A 20,643-nucleotide genomic window follows, 5' to 3' on the forward strand; every position below is an offset into this window, starting at 1 on the left:
TGATAACCTTTTGAATAAACTTTGTGCTATGAGTGGTAGAGTCATGACTGGTAGCTGTTGTAGGCCTGTGAGTCTATCTGGTGAAAGCTAGAGGGCGACCTTGCAACAGCATTGTCTCCCAGCCCAATGCTCAGTAATGACATCCTCTGTTTAAAATCAGTTATGTAGCATCCTGTGCCGGGTTTGATTTCTTCATTTCATTATCATGTTGTGTTTTGGGGGGTTTTCGGCTGCCTTGGGTGGTGTACACTAAGTCTTTATTACCAACCACTGAGTATGTTTTTGCCGTTTTGTCAGACAGATTTTAGGCCAGTCGCACAGCAGGCATCAATCAGCAGCTTCGGCGTTTTTCCTCGTTCACACTTCTCACACTGTGTGCTCTGCCTTGGGACAGAAAAAACTCTACATCTTGAACAAAATGACCATAAAGACATGCATACGCACACAAGAAACAAACCTATACGCACATTGAACGCGTAGAAACACCTTGGCCGTTCAATTTCTCAAATTCCCACCTTGTTCACCATGATTTAGCACGAGGCAATTGCATTCTCTGTCTATTTCTCTCTTTTGTCTTTTGCAGCACATTTGCCACGAACCCCAATAATCTGAACTGGATGAGTGCTCCACTTTGGTCCTATATGGCATTTACATCCAAACCTTTTCCAGTACTAATAGCTCTCAGTACAATTTGCATTTATATAGCCCCGTTCATACCAACGTGATTTGGCACCTTTACCCATGATAGAAATAAGCCTCCTCCTTTGGCCTTGAGTTACTGCCCTGCTGTTGGTGCTGTGTGTGCACTTGTGTGTCCCTCTTCATATGTAAGCTTGGCTGATTTTGATATGTCAGAGCTGCTTGGTCCTCTGATGGAGGCTAGAACAAGGGCAGAACCCCTCAGAATGGGCCTCATAATGATTCAGCCGTCACTGTGGGCTTTGGTCTCATGCTCATGTGTTTTCCTCTGCAGTATATTAGATTTTTGTTGATACAGCAGTGTGGGACACTTAACCAGGACAAAGACTCATAAGGTAAATATTAAGCCACAACAGATCCTGTTGGACAAACTGAAAAAACAGACTCCGTGCAGCACTTTTACAAGCTTCGACAAAACTACAGATAAAGGAGAATAATGAAGAAAGAAATGAAAGTTTACCATGTGAGTTAGATGATAAAGGGCCTCCTCTTTCCCTCGGGATTGCTTAATCATTAACATCTTATCCAAGTGATAATCTCTCAACCTGTAAAAACATACCCGATTGCACATAAAAGTAGTCGTATAAATCTTTCCAATTTTATCTACCGATAGCTTGCGAATCAGATGGCGAGGGCTGAGAAGTGCCCTTAAATCCCAAATGAATAAAATTGGATTTGCCAAATAGAAGAGTGGATTGGAGCGACTAGTCCTCGTTACCTCTGGCTCCATCATCAGAGAGGCAGTCAGGCCTGCAAAAGGCCATAAATCACGGGACTTTCCCAGCTACTCAGGCCAACACACCAGCCTCCCACACAGAGGAAACGAAGGGCAGAGAAACTGAATGACTGACTGGGCCAATGAATTTAATTCAGATTTAGACTGACTTGACCTTTCTTTATAGTAGTCCAAAAGCACATAAATTCTCATTAGAAAGAATGTGTTAAACACTTTATACAGAGTAGGAAGTGAGACATAATTAGATCTGTCACAATATATCGGAGTGAGGATGCCTTTATGATCATATTCTATAAAACAAGCAGATTTCACGACACAGATGAAAACACAAACTTAACTGGACAGAAAGACCATAGAGGCACTTCTAATAGGTATTTTGCATAAGAAAAAAAACGTGTTCATAATAGTGATGAATGCCTTTTGGAACATCTGTATCATGATACCTGTGGCTGAAAGGATTCTTTGTGGTTGAGGACACAGACTACAGATTTTTAAAGTGAATCTTGCCTTATTATGAAATATTTAGAGTTTAAAGTCACAGGTCTCCATCAGACAGAGCGGTTCTAAGTACCTTATAATATTGTGACCCTCGGTGAGTTAATTTTGACCCTTACATACAAAATGTCTAAATGTCACACTGAATTACTGATATGTAGTGATCCCCTGTACTACCTTACTAATGTCAGTCAGTCCCATACATCAGAAATACCACAAAATATTGTCACTCCCTTTTGAGACTATGACTAAAGTTGTGTTGCCACACAAGTTGTTCTTCGTTACACTGCACAGCCGTCGGTTTCGGTACACTCATATATCTGTGCAACTAAGCAGAAAAACATAGAAAGCATACTTGAAATGGTCAAAAAATCTGTATATTTCTTCACACTACATTAATCCAGCTTTAAGATGAGAAGTTACATTATAGAGAGACCATCAGCTCTTAACATTAGGAATATTAGGAATTAGGAATTCCCTGCATGATTTGAACCTAAAATCAAAAGAATATGTACGTATATATATATATATATATATATATATATATATACATATCGCATATTAGGGGTTTCTTTTATTTTAGTCTAAAGTTCTTTTGATTTTGGACTGTTGGTTACAACATACAATCATTTTGAAGCCCTATAAGTGTCCTTTTGATACACTTAACATTATAATGATAATTTTCTAAAAGCATAAATACTTTAATTTAGTTTATGCTTGCTTAATACCGTACTGTTAAACATTAACTAGGCTGTTTGTGTTTCCTTATTAGGATGAATACATACTTTCTTATGCATTCACTAATGATTAAAGAAGCAGTCATAAATTGTCAACCATACTTTTTGTAGCTATGCGAAGTAAAGTCAGACTAAAGGCTTATTATGTTTAATAGAAGAAATGAACAGATGCTTTATATTGCTTGATTATATTTTATATCGCTATCATTGCTCATTGGCAATATTCTGAGGATGTGTCCCAGTTTGCTAACAACATATCAGTAATGTTTTTTTTCAAAGAAAACATGCTGCTTGCATCCTGCATCCATATTTATTCCAATAGAAAAGGAGTAAACTCATGCAGATGAGTCACTTAGGCCCATCTTAACTCCGATAGCACCACGCACCCTTGTGCTTTTCTCCCTTCAAGTAAAGCTCCCATATACAGCATAAAAATAATGAATCCAGCACATCACTCAAGTAGTAATTACAGTATTGAGAATAGTTTGTTAGGCCAGTACAGTGTCTATCCTCCCAGGCCAGTCCTTTCTGATTAAGCAGATAAGTGCTGGTACTGGATGATAAAACAAACAACAAATGCCTACATTCCTCTCATAGCTTCTTTGATGTGTGTGTGTGCCTCGGCAGGACTCTTACCTCTCCAAGTCCCCTTTTGCTATAATCAAACTGCCGAGTCATAAACAGCGAGGGATGGGGACTATAAAAATGATCGGGGGGCTCTTTCCGCTGAGGGGAAAGAAGTTCACACCTCAGAGCAGGTCAACTTCAGAGTGTGGATGGGGTCGGCCGGGGGGGTCGGCCTGGGAGGGGGTCTGTGTCTCTTGTTTGATGCCAGTAAGACAGAAAGCAGAGAGAGATTATGTGAGGACAAACCTAGAGGTTAGGAGGATGCTACCAGAAATTTTGACCCACATGTCTATAGTTCGTCCTTGTTGTTATTTCTCAAGGAGTTCATACAATTTTACACCAGTTTTGGACCTTTTTAGTGGACATATGTGATGGGTAACTTTCCCTCCTGGAATTATTTGGATTTGTTGCATGAACATTTCTGAGGTGAAACTTTTATGTTGTAGGATTAATTAACGGATTTTATTATATTTTTCTTTAATCAAATGTCTAAAATCCAAGCAAAGGTCCAATGACTAATCAGTGACTTGGGACGCGTCATTGAGTGTGTGATACTGGATGGTCAGAAGTGTTTAGATGGCAGTTTCTGGTGCTTTGCTGCAAGTTTATTTAAAGCTCCACACCTTGGTTCCCTCTTCATTCTATTTTTATGACAAACCTAAATAAACATGTCAGAAAAAATTTCCTTCATAGGCATAAATGTTTACTTGCATTTAAGTGTTTTATCTGCAAATTAATGATACTGAAGATCAAGCACGTCTGATGGAAAGAAGGTAAAACTATGAATCAATAACTGCTGGACTGGTGTCTCACTCTTCTCTTGCATGAGGTCAGAGGTCATACTCTTGACCCCTCACTGACCCTGTCACTGGGAGGAAATAACACTTTCCATCGTCCCAAACCCTCTGAAATTAATTGATTGGCCTTATCAGTTGACAGGTCTGGTCCAACTGTCTCTGTCTGCCTTTGCTCCTCCCCCACACTCTCTTGTCTCTCCTCCATACTCATAATTTGACTTTTTATCACCTCTTGCTGAAACAGAGAGCCAGCCCCATCCGTCATTACAGCACACGTTGACAGCTCCTCACACATGCTTGGATTTTTACATTTGACTCTATCCGGGGGCTTACTTTACTGTAACCGATTCAATATTTCTCAAATGAGCCGGCCGATCTACATACACGCCACAGTGGATGGGATGATCTATGGCGTCGCCTTAATAGATTTCCCAGGCCTCAGAGCCCAGCTAGTGTAGGGGAAGGGGGCATAATCTGTGCAATAAAAACACAATCATTCATTCAAATTGCTCGTTAATTTATGTTTCTCACGTTTTCTAAGGCATTAAGATTAATTTCTGTGTGTGTGTGTGTGTGTGTGTGTGTGTGTGTGTGTGTGTGTGTGTGTGTGTGTGAGTGTGTGTGTGTGTTGGTGTTCTTATCTATGGCTGTTCACCAACAACAGACAGTCATGAATCTATTACTACCGTATGTTCCTCATTTCTTAGCTACTAACTGTGCAAATTAGTTGAGAAAGATTAAAAGATCTGTCACACACACATACACACTATACTCCTGGATAGAGTCAAAATATTGTCAGATTGGATCTTTTTTTTTTTTGAGTGAAACTGATGATCAAGCACAAAAGAAAAACTCTGTATCAACAGTAAATTTCACAATCATTATTTAGCAATGAGCACAGCTATCTGAAATGAACGAAGCAGCCCTGCCTGATGGCACGATCCAAACGGGTGTCCTGATCAGAGGCTGTTGTTTTTCTGGCAGCAGCGGCAAGCTCCGAGGCTGAAAAATGCCAAAAACAACCAAACAGGTCATTTGTTCTCGTCCTTAATTACGACCTACAGGGGCATCTTCTAAATCATCACTCCTACAGGCAGCACGAGGGGAAATATTATTCGTATAAACGTTTCCTTTAACGAGTCACAAAGTCCTCGTGAGGAGGATCGAGAGGAGGGGATGGGACAATCACACTTTTAACCAGAAGCCTTCGACCACAGGATGTGAATGTGACAGCAAGATGCGACCACTGTTTGTTTACTTCTTAGTCACATTTCAACAACAGCACAACTCGATCAAACACTTTAGTCACTTCTTAAATGGCTACAGGCAGTGGCATAACTTGGTAAGAGTTAGATATTAGAACTGCTTGGTTAGGGTCAGAAAAGGATCGTGGCTACTTTCTCCGTTTTGCTGGCTGCCTCAGTGGCACGTCAATAGAACAACACGTTATGAGCACACTTTATCGCTTCCACTTTTAGGTAATAACATTATTTGGTTAGGCTTAAAAAAAAAGATCATATAGGACTAACTTGCATTCTTTCTACTGTACCACCGTCACCCTAATGGACGGCATTTTGATGCTTCATACGCAGTTGCTCTTATGATCTCTAGAGGTTGCATATTCAATCATAAAAATGTCCATGTACATATGACATTACCGTTGTCATTAACTTGGGTTTGTCTTTCTCAGCAGGTATCCCTGGCCTGGTGTTATGGTCTTTGTTGTCCCCTCTTTTCCGTCCTTCCGGCAGAAGGCCGCCATTCCTGAGTCTAGTTCTATTCATTCCTGGTTTATTCCTGTTAAAAGGGAGTTTTTTTTCTTTCCACCATCGCCTCTGCACACTCAGGATGGGAGATTGGATCAAAGAGAAGTTTCGATGCGATCTGTTGGTTTCCTTAGCAAGGCGGCCTTTTAGTTTTTTAATCGGCTCTGTATGAATTGGACTAATTTGGAATATAACGAATTGGATTATGATTGAATTACAATGAACTGGATTGTAATTGGTTTGAATTAGACTGTATCTTTGAAGTGCCTTGAGGAGATCTTTGTTGTGATTTGGCGCTTTATGAATAAAACATCATTGAACTGAACAGATATATCAACCTAACATTGGTATCAGGCAATATTCAGCTTGTTGACCGCAATTGACAGATAAACTTAGTACTTTTGTCTGATGTGTCCTGGTTCTAATGAACAAATCAGCGGGGTGACAACACCATGGCAACATCAAGATTTTATGTCAGTCTTTGTTCCCAAAGCAAAGAGAATCTTAAAAATGGTAACATGAGGCCAATTGCAGGCCTATACAAACAGTCAGAAACCAGTTAATCAGACCAAGTTAAAATGATTTGTGGGTCAATGGCATAGGATTTTATCATTTTAGTTATTCAATTTATGAAACTTTTATTTTATGTAGAAAAAGATTTGTGGGGTAATGTAAATTAGGTGTCTTTCCATCGTTTGTTACAGCACTCTCAGCAATGTCTGCAGCACAAGAAGCAGAGGACATATCACAGCTGAGCAGACTGTGGTGAATCCTGGCTGGGCTTTAGTATTTCCAGCAAGTGTCAAAATACACACATTACTCACAGACTAAATGTACTAGCAAGCTAACATTACTTATGTCATTTGGTGCGGTTATTCTTGCCACTTACTGAGCATCGATTTTTGTATAATCTCTAAGTACAAATTTGTTGTGGTGCAGATTTAGTGATGCATAAATATCCACTACAGCACAGATGCTTGCTAGTGTCAGGACTAGATAAGATGTAACTATCCGAGAACAAATTAAACAAAGAGCTCTTTTATGTAGCTTTCTCAAATATGCTTTGTCTTTGAATAGAAATAATGTATATTTCCTGCAGCAGAATGAATGAAATGCTCATTTTATCTTGCTGCTTTCATACTATAACTACATATCAGAGGAGCTCGGAAGGAGAGATTCATGCGCAAATCTCTGCACTGTTCTGTCTAACAAAGTGAGAGTGCCTGTGCAAGGGAGGGAAAGGAAAACATTGTTTGTGTTTTTATTTTGTTTATATCTCCCTGTCTTTTATGCCCTACACTCAAGCTTAGCGAGCGCCAGAGAGGGTAAAACGGAGAGAGAGAAGGAGAGTATTCTCAATTTCCTTCTAAAAAGAAAATTCATTTGCAGTTGCTAATGTAATGTCATCGTTGTGTTTACTGAGCGTGGATGATGTATAGGGGATGTTGCATTGAGTGAGACTGCTTAATGATGCATAGAATTAAGTCTGTGGCTTTCAGCTGAGCTCCCTTCTCTCTCTCATACACTCCTCGTCCTCCCTCCTCTCTTTCACACACACACACCCTCCAACTCCCTTCCTCTTTCCTTTCCTCCTTCTCACCTCTCTTTTCGTTTAATCCCCACCTTCCTCCTCCTCCTCCTCCTCCTCCTCCTCCTCCTCACTACCACAGCAGCCTCTCTCTTTTCCCTCTGATGCCGGCAGTCTTGGACTGTTGGTCACACGTTGCTCTGTGTTCTGTTTCTTAACTCCATCAATCACTGCGAACGGAGAGAGTGTGTAAGAGATGAGGCAATAAAAAGAATAAGAATAAGATATGGTTGGAAGAAATGAAGGACATGAAAACAGACACTGAGCATAGACATTGTGGAGGGCTTGTTTTAGAAACCTGGAGGGAAGTCAACAAACGAATGGGAAGAACAATTCTTACATTTAATGATTCACTGTACACTGTGCCAGTCCAAATTACTGCCGGAAAATTGTGTGCATATATTAATGCAATTGTGTTATTTCTGGCTCTTACTGTGCTGGGACCAGGTAAAGTAATGATAATGATAATGATTATGATAATGCGATTTTAGTGCTTATGTTAACAGTTATTACCTGAGCGAGATGACTACCTGAGTAAGAGGATTGAAGTTGTAGATGAGTTGCAATAAACAGAAATGGAGGCGATTTCTAGCTTTCTAAACTGCTGATTTCATGCTGCAGTTGTCTGTTTCTGTTTGCTGGTTATAATTACTGTGGATCTTGCTTTAAGAAGTGCTAAAATGACAGTGTAGTTTTCTTGGAACTAGCGCTATTGATTCAGCATTAAGTCTTGCATTCTTGGATGATTGTGGATGTTTAATGTCGCTTGGAGATCCCGATGACATCCGTGAGATTTAAAGCGTTGCTTGATGGCCTTGTTTACAGGACACTCTTTTGATTCGTGCACAAATTAAACTAAAAGGTGAGAGGGGGCAAAAAAAAGGTAGTGAAGGTAAGAAGCACAAAAAATTAAACAGCTGGATGAGCAGGTTGCATCTAAATAGATCAATTAGGAACAGGTCGGTGTCATGACTGGGTATAAAAAGAGGACCATAGAGAGGCAGAGTCTTTCAGAAGTAAAGATGGGCAGAGGTTCAACAATCTGCCAAAAAATGCATCTACAAATTGTGACGCAATCTCCAAATAATGTTCCACAGTGTAAAAAGTGTGAAGTGTTTGATTATTCAATGATCTATAGTACATAATATCTTCATCAGAATATGGAGTCGTCTCAGTGCACAGGTACACAGCTGAAAATCAGTATTGGATGCCCATGATCATCAGCCTTCAGGCGGCACTTCAATAAAAACAGGCATGAGTCTGTCATGGAAATCACTGCATGAACTTTGTAAAGCTTCACAAACTTTAACGTGCTATAGAGGTTTAAGCGCTGTCATGCAAAGAAGAGGCCATATGTGAACGTGATCCAGAAAACTTCTCTATGGTCAGACAATCTAATTTGAAATCCTGTTTAGCAATCATGGACCCTGCGTCTCCAGACTAAAGAGGAGAGGGATTGTCCAGCTTGTTATCAGAGCACAGTTTAAAAGCTGCTGGAACTAACAACTTGCACATCAGGAAAGGCACCATCGATGCTGAAAGGTACATGTTTCAGCATCAATCTACTATAGAGGAGTGCAGGTGCTGGACTGACCCTGCAGTGCAGACTTTACACCAGTTGTACACAATTGGCACACCGTGAAACACAAAATATGAGAAAGAAGACCCAGGACTGTTGAGCAGCTCAGAACGGGACAACTGGTCTCCTCAACTCGTAGATATCTCGTGACTGTCGTTAAAACGGAAGAGGGTAAGCCACACGGCTGCAAACATGGCCCTGGCCCAACTTTTTTGAGACATGTTGCTGCTATAAAATTCAAGGTGAGTAAATCAATTCAATTGATTTTAATCAGCTTTTATGTTTAATAAAGATTTTCCTTTTCTTAGAAATCCTTTTGGTTCATCAGATCGCTTCAGTGTAAATACAAAAATCTATTGTTTACCAAATGGCCGACTGATGATACTCTATTGTTTAATCAGCATAATATGATGTGCAGTTTTGTTGATTATGTTGAGCATAATGACTAAGCAAAGAGTCAAATCTGTCAGAAAAGCAGCTATTTTGTTGTGTTTAATGTTATGGAAAGCTACCATTTAGCAAGTGTTCATGAAAAATCCTGTTAGAGGAACGACTCTTTTGGTGGATCAGACCATTGGGATCATTTCCTGAACTGACCTGATTCAAGTCTCAATATAGTTGAGTTCTGAGTCAGCCACGATCAAACCAATAACGATGCGCTGAGTGATTCCAGTCACAGATTTGTTCACTCTAAATGTAGAAATACACTCATATGGAGCAGTTTTTCCCAAAGTACTTGCTCATGTTGCCATGCAGGAGTTCGCACACAATAAACAATTACCTTATTTCTGACCTGGTTTCACTTGAAGTCATCTTCCAGTTCCCCAAGTTTTCTCAGAGAACTACAAACTTAAAATGTTCTGTCAGTTAAAAAGTAACAACAATGACCCAAAATACAAACCAATAGCTGCAGTCAAAGCATACAAACAAGTGGGCGCTGCGTAACTTTCACTCAGTATAAACGGCATTTCATCAGTAGCTTGATTGAAACTGAAAAACGTTAAATGAGAAACATCCAGTTAAAGATTTCAAACTTAGCATCTAAAGGGCAGCCTGGAATGCGATGCTCCATTGCCTGATTTGAAGAGAAAACAAAAGAAAAAAATGTATTTCTAAAGACACTTTTTTTTGCATCCAACTTAGAGACATACTGTGATTTGACCCAGTGCATTACTCCCCACAGTTTTCAGACAACATGGGATCAAACCTAATACCACGTGGAAATCATGTATTTCTTGCAAATAGAAGAATTGATCTCAGTTTATTATTTGAAATGCTTTTGAATGCAAATAGTGGAAAAGGAAACTTTGTAGTATTTCAAACAACATTGTGAAACTGTGAGCTCTCAGCTTGGTGACAACTTTTTGGGAATAATGAGAAATTAGCCTGTCACAAAAAAAACATAAACCTTTTTTTCTTTTATTTTTTGGCAGTCTGGCAGTGTTTTGTTTGTGTGTTGATTTTACAGTTTCTCTCACACATCCAATCGCTGCATATCTCACTCAGTCACTCACTCCATTGCTCCCCTGTGATCCAGCTGTCCAGCCCATTCATCATCCCACCACTCTCACCCTCACAGAATTATTATTTCTTTGATGTGTTACTAGTTGAAAACAAATCCATTTTTCTGGGCATCAATTCATCATTTGGAATGGGGAGTCACACTTGAGTTGTAGGGGCGGCCACATTCCCCCAGCTTGCACCGTGTGCTGTGTGCGTCCTCGCCTGTACTGCACGTGAGCGCGCAGGTGAAATGCGTGCGTCCTGTTGTGATCAGAGCTGGACGCAGGATGGGCAAAATCAGAGGTAAATAGAAATGATGGGAGGAACAGAGGGAGGAGTTGTCAGGGAAAGTGAGTGATGAGAGAAAGAAGTGTGTGTTTGTGTGGGAAGGAGAGGGGGCTTCCCTCTTCTTCCAGTCGTCCTCCTTCACCTAACGTCTGTGATAATTTATCACTCCTCCTAGCTTGGCTGACAAACTATTTGCAGGAAAATGAGTTTTTCCGCCACGGATTTGTCCTCTGGGAATAGAAAGGGGAGCTGCTGTGTTTTTGTTCCATCACACACACGAACACACACACACACACACACCACACACACACACACACGCACACAACGTGCATCCAGATGTGTGCTCGCTCGTGTGCGCACACGTGCACGCTCGTGCGAGCTCCAGTATTTATTGGGGGGAGGGGGAGGTGGTTAAGATAAATGAGGTAAATTAATAGAGTCACTGAGGGAAAAGATCTGCTTCCACACCAGCAGATCTGCAACACAAGAGATGAGCGCGCACACACACAGACGCGGACACACACTCCGCATTCCTCCCTCCCTCACCTGCCTCCCTCCCTCTCACACTTTCCTCCTGATCCCTCTTTTGCCCTCCCACAGATGACAAATGTAACACTCAGACAAACAGCGATCAGGGCCATACAGCATAATGTCAGCTTAGATCAACACTGGGACAAAAGCAAATATCACAGCATCAACACTGCATCACATGCACTCAGTCTGCCCGTGTGTGCGCATGTACGTGTGTGTTACGGCTGCTGGCCCGGGTCGCTGGATTCCAATCTCACTTTCAACCTCATCAGCCAAGATATCGACAGTGTGCTTGACAGAGAATTACACGACAGTAAAGGCCTAATTACGTTGCTATTACCCTGGGCTATCCGTAATCGTCAAACACGAGGCATCGGCGGGACATCGCAGCAGTAAATCTGCAGGCGCTCTCTCTCTGTCTCTCTTAATGCCTGTTATCATTACGGTGTTAACCTTTCTTTCCACTTTGACAACAGGGGGAACCCAATATACTCAAGCTTGTCACACTTAGTTTATATTGCTTGAATTGGCTGAATGAGAGTACATGAGTCCGTGTTACATAACAGAGCGGATAGTGTGTTTACAACAGAACATTGAAAACATATCGTGTTACCAGTGTGTAGCATGCCTTCTTTTAAAAACAGCCTTTAAATGTCTGGGAACTGGGCCTGAAGCTGCAGGTGCTGAACCTTTGGGAGAGAAATGTTTTCCCAATCCTGCCTGACGGTGGATTCTAGCTGCTCAACAGTCCTTCTTTGTCATATTTCGTCTCTCAAGAGGCACAAATTGTTTACAACTGGTGAAAAGCCTGGACTGCAGGCAGGTCACTCTTCTACAACAAGGCCATGCTGTTGTAATAGATGAAATGTAGTTTAGCATTATCTTGCTGAAATGTACTAGGCTTTCCCCTGAAAAAGACATTGCTTACATGGGAGAATATGTTGCTATCAAACCGATACATTTCAGCATTTATGGTGGCTTTCCAGATCTACAAGTTGCCGGTTCAAAAGGCTCTAATGCGCCCGATACCAGCAGAGTTGCAGGCTTTTCATTTATAACAAGCTAGATTGCCCCTCTCTTCAGCGTCCATGATTTCCAAATAGAATTTCAGATTTTGAATCATTTGACCACAGAACATGTTTTCCAATCTGCCACCAGCTTCGGCCCAGAGTAGATGCTGTGTTTCTGGATCGTGTTCACGTATGGCTTCTGCATTTGTGGAGAGCAGAGTGAACTGTGTCTCACAGATGACGACTTCTTGGAGTGTTCCTGAACCCATGCAGTGATTTCCATGACAGAATCATGTCTGTTTTTGATGCAGAGTTGCCTGAAGAGTTAAAGATCACGAGCATTCGATATTGATTTTTTTCTATCAGTGTCCTTTGCCAACAAAGATATTTCCAGATTCTTTTAATTTTCTTCATTTTTTATGGTCAACAGATGAGTGAATATTCAAATTTTTCATAGTTTTAGGTTGAGGGACATTATATTGAAATTGCTTCATAATTTGCAGACAGAGTTTTTTGCAGATTTCTTAACCTCTGCTCTCTGCCTCTTAATTTCTGAGAGACTCTGCCTTTTTAAGGTGCTCCTTTTGATCCCAATTATGTTACTGACGTGGCTCGGGCATCTGGTGAGAATGCCTCCTGGACGCCTCCCCGGTGAGGTGTTCCGGGCCCGTCCCACTGGGAGGAGGCCCCGGGGAAGACCCAGGACACGTTGGAGAGACTATGTCTCTCGGCTGGCCTGGGAACGCCTCGGGGTCCCCCCAGAAGAGCTGGAGGAAGTGGCCGGGGACAGGGACGTCTGGGTCTCTTTGCTCAAGCTGCTGCCCCCGCGACCCGATCCCCGGACCAGCGGAAGATAATGGATGGATGGATGGATGGATGTTACTGACGTGTTTCCAATTAGCCTGGTTACTTGGAACATGATCCTCCGGTTGTTTCTTTTCAGTACCACTTCCTTTTATGACCTTTTTTTGTCCCTGTCCCTGGTGCGCTCTCACATAGGGCACCTCACGATCACTCGATGAACTGATAACACCCAAGGTGCTCACAGCTGTCTTAGAGCTTAATTGAGCCTAAGTCATCAGAGGCAAGCAGATAAATTCCCACAATACAAGACATTTTAGGACTGTCATATTGGAAATGTTAAAGAAAGAACAAATAATAAACCACCAACTCAAAGAAAGAGAAACAGTATCCTGCACCAAAGTTTTTATGGTGCACTGAGGACACGTGTGAGGACACACTGTGCATCAGGTGAGAGAAGATGAAAAGTCAGATGTAGCATCCATGTTTTTTTTTTTCAATATCAAAGTGATACAACCTGGCCTGATAACTAAAAGTTTAAAAATGAAGACATTATCCAGCATTATCGGATTTTACATAATAAACTGTGAAGAAAAAAAGCATGTATCTAAAAATGTTGAAGGCTAACCTTATGCACAACACTGCTTTTGACCAAAGTCCACATGCTAATATTAGCGCGATACAACATTAGCTAAGTTTGTGTTTGTTTCTAATCAGCCAAACACAAAATATAGCTCAGACTGATGGGGATGTCAACAGTTCTGCAGGTCATTTGGTGGAAGAAATCGACCGGGCGATGCAGTTTGTGTATAATTCATCCTTTTAGGGAACAATGACATCTTCATCAAACCACGTGGAAAACCGTTTGAGAAGCTTTCATTGAAAAACAAAGACAATCTCTTTGGAACCAATCATGATCGAGAACAATGACTTTCTAAATGTATTGGCAATCCATCTGGTAGTTGTTGAGATATTTGAGACTGTCGTCCGCAAAGTGTGCCCATGGGGCGTTTGTTCATGCTTGAGGGGTACAAACAAGCGACTTATTGACTTATATGACTGCTTCGGTTGTAGCACATGCAGCAATGAAAACTGACATTTGATTTTTCAAAATAAGCCAACTTATGTCCGTATGCTCTCATCACTCAGGACAATCGTCAGACCTCGCTCTGAAGCTCCTCATCACACTGCTTTCTAACAAAAAGGTTAATCAGTGAGAAGGAAAACATGTTGTTTTGAATTTTGGTAGAGTTGGCTTCAAAGATGTCGGCTGTAGATGTCGAGCTTTTCTCAAATACAGCTCTGTATATATATATATATTTATAACAAATCTCTTTTAAAACTGTGTTCTTGTTGGTGAGTCTCTCTGGCAAGTTTATTAAAAGCAGGGAGAAATGAGGCACCTATGCAGAAGTCGGCACAATGGGTTTGCCCTCTTGCTGTTTTGAAATTTTCTGCATTATCGCTCCATACTGCTCTGCTGATAAAGAGGCTCTTTCACCATCCATGTGATCAACTTTCCATCCCTTGAATTGCAAGAGGAGCACCTGTGTTCCCTTGAGGACACTTGACTCCACACCCCTCCAAACCCTACCACCAATAGCCAACTTTGTGATGCTTGTCTCCATGGCGATCGTCTCTGACTGACAGGCATGACGACAAGGTCCACCGGCCTCTCTGATCAAAGTCTCCTGCAATTACTATTGTGCGTGGATCAGAGGGCATGTGTGTGAGTTTGTGGCCTGCATCGCCCACACTGAGCTCACTCGTGTAAATCATTGAGGCAACGACCTCACGTTTTGATAAATTCCTCCACCTTTGCCTCGCCTTCTGAGAAAATTATGACAATACTGCATCAGCTGCAGACCCCCCCAAAATTATGATGAAATTATAAACTTGAGGGTGACAGAGGCAGACTTCACTTGTGGCCAGGTCACATGTGGACTAAACACAACTAAACATTATGCTCACACCAAGCCCCTTCATTACTAATGGCTATTACGGCCTGTATGCCATTGTAGGCCTCACAATAGCAATCATGCTGGGATTTTGTGTGGGGCCTGCTGGCAACAGTTATTACCCCCCCAAAAGGAACCTAAAGGGGAAGCAGTCAAGAGAAGAACAAGAAGATTTGGGGTCCCAGTTGAAGGGTGGGGGTGGGTGGCAGGCTGAGCAAGATGGAAAGGGGACATGGTGGGTGGAGGGGGGGGTGAGGTCAGAGGGTAACACCAAAGCGGAAATGGGGGGCAAAGGGGGAACAAAGGACGGGGCCGGACTTAAGACAGACGAAGCTAGAGGGAGGGTGGACAGTGCACAAAACACAGGAAGATGAGGAGAAAAAGATGAGGGGACAGAATGGAGGGGAGCCGCGGCAGATGGTAAAGGCTGGTCGAACAGAGAGGGGCGGCACCGGGAGGATGAGGAGGAGAAGCCGCTGGCAACACACGACGGTAACAGTCAGAAGAAAGGTTCAGCACCTAAACGTGTCTGGGTCCCATGTGCCAGCTCGGCTCACATTTTTGCAGAGCTGTGTCCACTGCAACACCTGTCAGAAAACCGAAACAGAACATCGTCCATGGAGAAAGATACAGAGAGAAATGTTTCATACATCAAATGAACAGTGATCGTAACCAAGACAAGCAAAGACAAATGCACCTTTCAGCACTTCAGCAAACTCAAGATCCTGATGGGTTCATCAATTCTGAGGTGCTTCTCCAGCTATCATGACCTAATTATGCAGCTCATCTCCACCCACTGACCGCAAACACAAACATAGATTTATAAAAGTTGTCAATGGGGGCACTTTTAGTGGAGGCAGTTATCTTTACAGGAGCAAGAGACTCCTCTCTGCAGGAGCGCGCACAGATGCACCTCTGAGAGAGAATGTAAGCAGAAGTGTTTCGGACTCCTGGTACAGCTCCTGAACTCCTTCCCCAGTTTACAACGACTCTTTTGTTTCCTGCTGATTTTTAGATTCTTTATGCTATTTCATTGGGAGATATGTCTAATGTTTAGCACGGTTTTACCCCTCCAAACCTAATCCACGGGTCAAAGTGACGATGCCCGATTTGTAACAAGCGACCCGTTTGTTTCCACTTCCGCTTGTAGTCAGACACCAAACACTTTGCCCTACAGTATAAACAGGAGAATGGTTGGGCATGCGGGATGTCTTATCTCTGGAGTCGGAAATGCTTTTTGCTCTGACCTTTTACCCTCAGCTCTGGTTGCCACCTGTCGCCGCAGGTTACCTGCTTTTTGCGGGCGCACAAACTCTGCTGCGGGAAGTAAATCCGGAGATAAACAAGACACACCCGAAGGAGACAACGAATGGGTGGCTTTTTTTTTTCTTTCTTTCCCTAATTCCCTTAATTGTGTTTTTGACTATTGTAAGAAACTTGTCATCGGACAGTTTTTTTTACTGAGCGTGAATGGCTTAAATTTAAGAAGCAGGAGAGAAAATAGTGGGACTCCCAGATTTGCAAACACGTGAAAACTAAACCAAAACGCGTTTGAGACAGAATTCATTTAACTTGGAGGGAGTTGCTTTAAAAGTCTTTTCCAACGAATATTATTCATTTAAATGTGTCCATCTGGATGCAAATGTATTTAGCAATTATTCTAAGATCATTTTCCCCGGTATTTCAATTTTTTTTCTTTCTTTTGCGCCACATCAGGCACAAAACACAAGAGCCCGCATTAAAGCCGTACATAAAATCACCCCAAAGACCCGTTTCATGATTTTTTGACCAAATTCAAAATCAAATTAGGAGCCAGTAATATCCTGTAATATTGTTGTTGTTTTTTTTACACTTTTATGTGTGGCAAAAGTTTTCAAAATGCAAGAAACGTTGAGACGTTTGTAAATGCTTTGTTTGATTTATCTGAGGGTTCAAAGGTTAAGTATCCTCCACTTACGGTAGATTGAAAAATAATGACAATAAATCGGGCGCAAAACAGATTGGTTTCTTTAAAAAACAAAAAAAAAGGCTACTGTCACTTCATATTGACCAGGAAAGGAAAAACATTAAGCTTCGGATCTGCAGTCGTTGCAGCTGTATTTTTCTGTGCTTGAATTATTTTCCCATTTTTTTTGGGGGGGGGGGGGTTGTACACCAGAGTCCGGATTTGGGGCGTGCACGAATGTTGCCCTTTGGCAAAGTGGACCCATGTAATTAAGTGCTATTTTGATTCACATTCGTTATCGTGGTGGTAGATACCAATCAGGGAGTTTTAAGCCCTTGTTCAACTCTCGGTAACCCCTCTGTGCCACCTCTCCCTGCAGGCACTGCGCTGTGGTCACTTCACAGAAGGGCTGTCTCCGTTTCCAGCCGAAGTTATGATTCCTTTAAGTCTTTTGGCAGCTTTATTTATTTCTAAACAGGCTCCCCCATTGTCCTGAAGCGGCGATGAGGTGAGTGGCAGAGCTTCAAACGAAGGACTTCAGTCACAACCAAGATTAGGAGCGCAGCTGCCTGCGGAGCGTTTTGCGCTCTTCTTGTTTCTTCACGTCTTTATGAAATAATAACAGCTGACCCAAAGTCACAGGAAACTGATTTTTTAACCCCCCCGGCCTCTCGTGATCACTTATAAGTGCACAAGGCTGAGCAACGGCGCTTTTTACTTTAAAGGAGACAGACAACACGGTGCCAGGGGTGGCTGTCATTAGAGGTGTTGTGTTTGTTTTACAGGCTTGTGAGAATGACACGAACAACGTCTAAAACCCACCCTGACACCCGGGTGTGACATCACGCACACGCGAGGCCTGAGTGACGCGGAGGGAGCGGAGAGCAAAACCAACAAGCTTCAACTCGTTTTCGCGTGTTCTGTCTCATTAACATACAAATGTTACTTTTTCAGGGTTAGGCTATGTGGGAATTTTTTTCTCCCCCTCCCCGCATCCACAGGTCACCCAGGAGCAAACATAAACTGGGATTAGAGGTCAAAAGAAAAAAAAATGTGCAGCTTTTCCGCTCCTTTAGGTTGTTTTTTGTTTTGGTCTTTTACGCACATCCTTTAGACCTACTTCTGTGCTGTTGTGATACTTTCCACGTGGCCAAAAGCGGCAGAAGGGCTCACGGTCAGTACTGTGTTATTCTTTTTCAGGATTTCAAGCTAAACAAACAAACAAAAAAAGCGAGGTGGTGCATTAAAACAATCCTTTAAGATCTTGTTTTAAAAGGCGGTACAATGCCGGGAGAATTAGACAAAAACTCTGAAAAAAAGATACCCAAAAGGTGCTTTTTTCCACCTGGCCTCAGATTTATTTCTCTAGTGACTGCGCAGGTGTTAAACTATCTGAGCAAAGTAGTGAGACTTTTTTTTTTTTCGATTTAGTCATCAATTTCTTTGCAGATCACGCGAGATGCAGCTTATATATGGAGACATAAGTGAGATTATACGTCCTCGGAAAGAAAGGTTAGCTAGGAAGCGTCAATTAAATGTGGACGTAAGGGTCAAGCCCATCTTTCAAAGACTAAGCCAGGTGTCAATCTGCGTTTTCATCTTTTTGCACGTGAACTCTTGAGCTGCGTAAAAGAAAAAGAAAAAAAAAACGGGTGGCACAATGGTTCCCTGTGTGGTCAGCGGAAAGCTTTGAAACGTGGTTTTTCGGTCAGTGATTAACCTTATGGGCCAAATTTTCGGTCCGTTCCTCCATCAGGTGTAGTTCACCTGTCAGGAGGAAACTGAACTTCGTGTGGTGGGAGAGGTGTCACGCGCCTCAAACAATCTAAGAAGCGCCGGGTGGAAACAAGCCGTCTCCTTGACAAGTGTTTCCGTACAGTCGCTCAGTGGATGCAGTGCCACCAAAACACAGGGTCAGTCATTGCTTTTCTTTTTTTTTTTTTTTTTCTTACCTTATGGGGTGTTCTTCTTCTACCCTAAAAACCACACCTCCTCCCTCCTCCTCGTCCAATGTCTGCAGCGCGCAGTCCTCTGTGCAGCCCCGGTTGGATAAAACCTGACTCAGTGTTGGCCGCACACACAAACACACCGCGCAACACAACACAACAACAGTCTCCTCCAGCACAGCCTGGACGCACACCGCGTTAAACCGCAGGAGTCCCGTCATTTGGATAATATAATACCATCCGCCGGGGAGCGTTTATATTCGGAGCTCCGTCGTGGAAAGGTAAGATCTCCTCTAAAACCTCTCGCCGGAACCTGCCGCGCGTTTGTGACTCTAACCGTGGATATGGGGGGAGCATTTAGTGGTCCCGACACCACAGCGGAGACTTTAAACTGTCCAAGAAACAGTGCGAACAGCCGCGATGCGCAGCTGAGCGCTGGGCATCGTTCCGTCTTGGCGACAGCGAGAGAGAGAGAGAAAGCACGCACATGAGTGCTGAGAGCCTTCTTTTAAAGGGTTTAAAGATGCGACCGCAAAGGCGGGAAGTTTGGATGATGAACAGACATGACCCCAGATGCGGTAGAAAAATCTAAAATGGAAAAATTGGATTCATTTAGTGGGGAGGTTGATTTACATGTACAAAAAAATAATAATAAATGAGTAAAATAAGATAAAAGATGTCCGGGCTCTCTGGGCCTAACTCCTACTTTTGATGTAAGAGTCCATATTCAGTCTCGTTTGCTGAATTTAATCTCTAAATGATCCTGTGCTGATCGTATGTTTCATATTCACAACTGATTTTACTCATTCATTGAATCTTTTTCAGTTAAGAAGCTCTATTTAAATCTCTTTTAAGACTCTCGAAATTTAAAATCTCCTTACAAGAGTGTCCTGGAATCCATAATAAACTCCGAGTAAGGGTAGGATATTTACTGTATTGGCATGCTTTATGTTTTTGTGTGTTTTTTCATTTTTTTTTGAGTCCTAAATATCTGAAACAGATGATTCGTATCAACTAAATGATTTAGCAGATCAGATGCCATGAGTTTTCAAAATGACTCTATAATATTATTCATTTAGAGTTGCCCTTTGGTGTGTTTTCTAAAATCATCAAATATAAGTCATTTTGTAAATTGCACACATTCAAATGCAAATATATATTCAGTGGATATTGCTTTGCGTGACAACATTGAGGATAACTTGTAATAACGAAAGGAACAGGTGGCAGAAAAGTTTCCTCCTCGCATGAAACGTTTAAAGAAAACGTGTTCAAAAGTGGCAGCGAATTCTAATGTCGAATGGTTTCAAATGAGAGACGTTAGTCGCGAGCCAAAACGAAACTGAATCGTGATATTTTGTCCCAATTATTAAATGCTGTGACAGCCTGCTGATTATTCAGGCACGAGACTAGCAACATGGAGAAAAACGAGGAAAAAATATATATATAAATACATCCACACGGTGACATAACAGTGGCTTTCCAATTTCAGTCCTAAATGCTGATTCTCCTTTTTTTTTCCAACCAATAAACATATTATCATGAAATTCAAGAAGTCTTTTATTCAGCTTGTGCAAAGGCAAACCCAGTAAATTACCTCCTCGGAGAGAATTTTCTAACCTTTTTCTCTCTGTAAAGCA

This window comes from Odontesthes bonariensis, chromosome 22, assembly GCF_027942865.1.
Source record: "Odontesthes bonariensis isolate fOdoBon6 chromosome 22, fOdoBon6.hap1, whole genome shotgun sequence".
In the NCBI taxonomy this organism is placed as follows: Eukaryota; Metazoa; Chordata; class Actinopteri; order Atheriniformes; family Atherinopsidae; genus Odontesthes; species Odontesthes bonariensis.